The sequence below is a fragment of the Perissodus microlepis genome, chromosome 18, assembly GCF_051167445.1.
Source record: "Perissodus microlepis isolate ML-2025 ecotype Zambia chromosome 18, ASM5116744v1, whole genome shotgun sequence".
In the NCBI taxonomy this organism is placed as follows: Eukaryota; Metazoa; Chordata; class Actinopteri; order Cichliformes; family Cichlidae; genus Perissodus; species Perissodus microlepis.
The window spans coordinates 32,568,324-32,575,251 of record NC_140478.1 but is presented as its reverse complement, the minus strand read 5'-3'; positions in this window follow the sequence as shown (position 1 = coordinate 32,575,251).

Here is a 6,928-nt window from a genome sequence, read left to right as displayed (position 1 = left end):
AACAAAACATAATAACTAGAAACTAGAAACAAATAAGTTAGAAACAAGGAACTGACGAGAAGCAACAATAGGAACCAGGAGCACTGAGAGGGTACGACGTGACAATGGACAGAGGAAAACACCGGGCTTAAATACACCAGGGAGTAACGAGGGAATGGGAAACACAGCTGGGACGAATCTGACTTAACGAGACGGAAAGGAAGCAAAACTGAAAACATTAACAAACAAGGAGACTTGGCTGACAGTGAAGACAGAGCAAAGATGGAGCACAGAGACAAGATTAACAAACTGCGACATGGGGACATGACTGAGTGGGGAGACACAGGAGACGCTAGACAAGAAACTAAACAAGGGACGTGTAACACAGGGAAGACTTAGAGGCAAAAGCAAAGAACTAGAAAACACCAAAAGATATAACCAGAAACAAACCCAATCAAAGAATATTAATAATCAACAACACTGAGTCACCAGAGTCAGGACCATGACATCTGCTGCTGTTTGTTTTTCGTTGTCTGTCCTTGAGGACGACCAAACCAGAAATTCAGTTTTGCCTCGTCACTTTTGACCATTTAGGATTTTCTTAGTTTTAGTGTTAGGGAAAAATGTGTATTTCCTGACTCATTGAAAAATGTGAGCTTGCTGGTGTCCAGGTTGTAGCCCATCTCTCGCTTGATGGCAGCTGGGGTCGACTCCAGCCCCCCAGCAACCCTGAATTGGATAAGTGAAAGAAAATAGAAGGATGGATGGTATCTGTGCGAGTATGTGAAAGTTAAGTAGAAGCACTGTATGAATGTGTGTGTGAATTAGAAAGAAACTGCTTTGACTGCTCACATTGAGTAGAAACAGTACTCAATTTACATCCGTCTTGATGCGTGCTCAATCATCCAGGTAAGTAAATCTCCAAAAGTTGATTCTTTTCATCTGGACGTAGCGTTTTGTGGGAGAAACGTTTCATCATCATCCAAGTGACGTCTTCAGTCTCTGACTGCAGGTTTCCCCAAATCTTGTAAACAGGACATTTGCATAATGACTGAAACCAGCCCACTGAAGGAACAATGGGCTGGGAGGTCAGTGGGTTTTGGTCAGTGGTTGTTGATCAATGGTCATGAGAATTTGCATAATTAAGATTAAGGAACTGACAGACTGGCTGGACCAGGTGACCCTGAATCCTCCCTTAGTTATGCTGCAATAGACGTAGGCTGCCGGGGATTCCCATGATGCATTGAGTTTTTCCTTTCCAGTCACCTTTCTCACTCACTATGTGTTAACAGACCTCTCTGCATTGAATCATATCTGTTATTAATCTCTGTCTCTCTTCCACAGCATGTCTTTATCCTTCTCTCACCCCAACCAATCACAGCAGATGGCCCCGCCCCTCCCTGAGCCTGGTTCTGCCGTTAGTTTCTTCCTGTTAAAAGGGAGTTTTTCTTTCCCACTGTCGCCAAAGTGCTTGCTCATAGGGGGTCATATGATTGTTGGGTTTTTCTCTGAATCTATTATTGTAGGGTCGACCTCACAATATAAAGCGCCTTGAGGCGACTGTTGTTGTGATTTGGCGCCATATAAATAAAATCGAATTGAATTAATTAATAGGGCAGCACGGTGTCAAATAACTCATTGCTTGGTCAGATGTGAGTCAGATGTTCTCACTGCTGCTAGTTCAATCAAAACAAAGTTACTACAAACTACGATATGAATAACAAATATAAATAATAATAACTAGAGTTCTGAAGCAACAGTCCAAAACTCAAAAGACCCAGGACTGTGACAATTGTAATAAAAAGAAAATGATGAATCTAAAACTCTGAAACATAATATTTAGATTCAGTGTGACTTTTAGATTTTGTTGCACTTTCTTAATTGTTAAGTAATAGGAAACAGTCCCTGCTGTAACTGCACCTGTTACTTTAAGTTATTTAAATTTTCTCCACCACAGTAATCAAGACAAAAACATAAAGTGAAGCAGCGTCGGTGTACTTACAGTAGACAGATGTGTGATCCTCTGAGGTCTCTGCTCTTCGTTCTCTTTTATATTCACTGTGAGGACAAAAAACCTTCACTGCAAGAAGAGAAAGCAGAAGAGCTTCAGGCTCGTTTCTCAGATTCGTGTGTGACCTGTGAAAATACGTGTTCAGTGTGCAGGCAGGAAACCCACAGTACGAGCCTGCAGTCATGCTCACAGCTCTCTGAGGCTCTGCTTACATGACAGCAGGTGGATAAAAACTCTTCCCCTCTATGAGCTGAAAAAGAAGAGAAGTCATTTAAGTGACTTTGAACATGAAACTGTATCATCAAAAGATTCATATTTAAGGCTCCATGCAAAGAAGAAGCCACATGTGAGCATGATCCAGAAACACGGCTGTCTTCTCTGGGACAAAACTCATTTAAAATGGACTGAGTGGAAAACATGGCTGCCAGGTCCTCTAGACTAAAGAGGAGAGGGACCATTTGGCTTGTTATCAGCAATCAGCTCAAACACCTGAATCTCTGATAGTATGGAGTGCATCAGAGGCTGTGGAATCTGGAAATCAATCAATACTGAAACTTATTTACAGGTTTTAGAGCAACATATGCACCAACTCAGACATCTCAGATCTTTTTCAGGGGTGATGCTAAACTGCAGCTATGACTACAGCATGGCTTTTGGTAAAAGACTGTGGATGCTAAACTATCCAGACGTTTCACCAGCTGAAAACATCTGGAGCATCATGAAACAAAAATACATGAACGAACACCCAGGACTGCTGAGCAGCTGATATCAGATTGGGACAAAGTCCAGCAGCTTTTGTGAATCTAAAATCGGGTTTAGGAGATTTGGAATCATTTCACTCTTGTTATTTAGTTTTTACGCAGCAACCCAACTTTATTGGAATAAGAGTTGCAGGCCTCCTAGTTTCCTAAGCTTCTGTAGTAATTAGTGATGATTGTCGATCTTGGCTACATCACTGACAGGAAGTGATAACCGCTAATTCAGCATACTTTTGTGGAAAAGCAGAAGAGCATCAGGCTCATTTCCCTGAGCAGTGTGTGGCCTGTGAAATAAACGTGTCTAATGTACACGCTGAAAAACCAGACTACGAGCCTGCAGTCATGATTGTGCCTCTTTGAGGCTGTTCTTTTGTTCTCCGAGGCCTTGAGCTAAATGTTCTAGTATATTACATTAATGTTATGTTATTTATGTGAACATGTAATTTTACTGAGATTTCAGTCTCTTTTTCCAAAGACAGACATCAATAATATGAACACAGTTCATCCACAAGTGCAGAATAGAATAGAATAGAATAGAATAGAATGCCTTTATTGTCACTATACAGTTGTACAATGAGATACAGAGCATCTCCTACTCAGTGTAAACATGCTGGGGGGGGGGGGGGGGGGGGTACAGTTCTGCAGTGCTATGTACATATGGACAGTATTAACATAGGGAAAAACATATATATATATATATATAAAATGTACAATATACAAGCCGTAAGTAATATGTAATAAATAGTGTTATGTATATACAGTTGAGTTATTGCATATAGAATTGGTATAAATAGAGTTATGTATATACAGTAGCAGCGTGTAATCCTTTAAAACGGACATCAACAAAGAAAACTACATTTATTGCAGGGACCATTAACACTAAAAAGGCTGAGGAATAACTGAACGTTTGACACAGTGAGCAGGAAAGTGCCCGTGAGACAGCTGGAGATCCACAAACCATCCTGCTAGAGACACAGTAACGGAGTACTAAGAACTGTGTGTGACTTCTTCAGTCTGACAACGTTCGGCCAGGTGAACAGGATGAGGTCTGGACTTTGGGCCGCTGCAACTCATTGGCACTTTTTTTAAGCTGTTCTTTTGGAGGTCTGCTGCTGTGCTTAGGCTCATAATCCTTTCTATAGATGTCTTGGGCATTTACCCAATATATCTGTAAATGATGTTCATCGACTTGTCGATATTTTTTCCCCGCGCCTCAGAGCAAAAGAGAAAAGGGATTCAAATGTTATATTTCTCAGCTGTCCCTCGTTTATCGCGGGTGTTATGTTCTAAAAATAACCAGCGATAGGTGAAATCAAGTAGCCAATTTTATTTTTTGACGGTGCAAAACGTTTCGTGGACATCGTGGACATACAGTACGGCACTTCAGAGTCACACTGCTAGCGATCGATGCAGCGATTCTGTACTGTACAGGAGAGACGTCACGGAGGAGATCGTCTGCAGCGATCAGGACGCAGGACACAATGTGACGTAAAAAAAAAAAAAGCATGCAAACTTGCACTAAAAAATCTGCGAAACAGCGAGGTGAAAGGTGAACCGCATTATAGCGAGGGACCTCTGTAATTTTGAAGGTAAGTAATAACATACCCTTCATACATACTAATGTATAGAAACCCTTACCAACAATCAGTCATTTTTTGTGTGGCTTTTTTCACAGTTTGTTAACATGCTGTGTAGGTGTGTACTTGACTAGCTGATCTCGACATAACGGGGAAACATCTGGTTTGACTATTCTTCACCTGTAGTTTGAATGCTGAACATTTGCCTGTTTAAATCATAAGACCAGTCACTATACAGAGATGTGCTTCTGAATGTGGACGATGTGTCTTCTGCTGCAGTGATGCAGTTCTGCTTGTGTTGAGTGATGTAAACAACTGATCGATCGAAACTCTTTAAACGTCAAAATTGATCATTAGATTTTTTGTGACACAACAGTGGTGAGTGTTCCCACCTCCTGCTCTTTGTAACTTAATGCGATCTTTCTGTTTTCGAGTTTTGGACATGATTTTGGAGTATATCTTCGCAGTAGCGATTGACCGCAAAGTAAAGCTACCGGAAATGTACAACCCCACATCCGGACTCAAACCAGGAAGTTAGCATTTTCTCGTGCACAGGGTCTATTGCCAACTGCCAGTAAAACAGAAGAAGACAAAAAGGAAATTATATATGCTGTGTCCGAATTCAGGGGAAGGATGCTTGTTACGTGCCAAGAGATGTGGCTTTGCTTTTGGTGTACTTTTTATCTTTCAGGTGTCAAGCCTCCACCTATTGGCCAGTTCAAAGTTGATTGGCATGTGTCTATTGGCTGGTCTGGGCACAGGTGGCCAATCACTCTCCGAGGATCACTACAAATGAGCAGCTCCCCGGCCAGCTGGTGGCTGCTGGCTTCTACTTTATGACAAACATTTGCGAGCAGGCTTCTTTGTATTGTGTGTGGTGGGAGGCTGGACAGGTAAGCTGGGGTACCCTATACACTGGTTGCAGATTTTAAACTGTTAGTCACACTGGGTTATGCGGTTGATACCACTCTTGTATGTTTTCACTGACCTTTTGTCGAGTAGCTAGGTAGGCTTTTTGTTTTGCATTTTTTGTTTCAGTTAGGCCCCGGAAACTATCGACCTCTTTTTGTTTTATTACTTTCTTTGATTTGGCTCAACCGCCCAGTCCTCCTCCCCCACCTCTTTTCTTTTGTTAAGTTTGACTATCCAGGCAAGCAACCAATAAATCCTGCCTGATTCTTAACTGTTCTGTTGTCCTCCTCCTTCATTGATTGTGGTTGTCCAGTGTTGCTGTCTCCTTCCTACCTTTGCCTCCACCATGGTGGGGGGGACGTAACACAAGTGGGGGCTCGTCCGGGATCTTTTTATGCTGTGGACAACCTAAATTAATGAAAGTGTGTCGTGATTTTTAGGGTGGCTACGTTTCATGGTTGCGGATGAAGATGAGTTTTGACCTGCTTGATTTTGTTAATCAACCTAGCGTTGAAAAAATTGACTTGTGTCGCAAAGATGACTTGTTAAGTATTGCTGCCCAGTAAACTTTCCGTACCAAAATATGGAGTGAAGAAGGATATTAAGCAGGCTTTGTTGGAGGGGTTAATCGAGTTGGGTATCTTAATTAGCTCTGCTACAATGGAGGTACCTTCTCCGGACCCCTTAGCTTCCCCTGGAGCCTCTGCTAATCCAGCTTCTCCAGAGAGAACTGAAGAGCAAGCTCTACTTGCTACACCTCCGGGTGCCCAAGTTAAATCAGATGTGGCTCCCCAAACTCTGCCTCAATTTAAGCCTTTCACTCCAGAATCCCAAACATCTAGCAGTGATGCAAAGCTTAAGGTTTGCTTATTACGTTTACAGTTGGAGGCACAGGAGAAGGAGAAGGTGCGTAAAGCAGATTATGATCTCCGGCTGGAGATCCGTAGGCTTGAGATAGAAGCTGAAAAATAAATCAGGTTAAAGTAGCTTGAAGTAGAAGCACTGAAGGTGTCATCAGGGCAGGAAACACATGCCACTAAAGAAATCCTAAAAGTCTCCCCAAAAAGTTTCAATGTTAGCAAAAATATTGCTCTGGTACCTACCTTTCGTGAGACTGAGGTAGATTCATATTTCAATGCTTTTGAAAAGGTGGCTACTGCTCTGAACTGGCCAAGAGACATGTGGCCTATTTTACTTCAGTGTAAATTAGTGGGTAGGACACTACCAACCTACGTCACAAGGTAGTGTCCTTAGACGGACGGGTAGTCAGGAAATGAGCGGCTGTGGACACCCCCTTTTTTCTCCATAGAAACTTTATTGAACAAACAATGAGCATCCAACATAACAGATGGCCTGTGGACAGCCTTCTAGCCTTCAACTCCGCCCTTACTTCCGTGTTGTTCCGGTCGCTAGCGCCACAGCGCGAAAACTTTAAAATGGACCCAGAAATGTCGCTGCTTTTTTTTTTTTTTTTTTTTTTTTTGTACATTTGTAATTCTCGAGGAGCTAGGAAAACCTTATCGTCGTCAACCGCATGTTTTGTACTTGAGGCTCATCAGAGACAGTCATATCCAGGTAAAATAATTTCCTTTAATCTACACGCATTTAGGAATTACTCAGCTAATTACACGGATAATTGAATCCAAAAGGTGTTTGCCTGCCAAAAACTGATTTACAATGTTTCTGTGTAT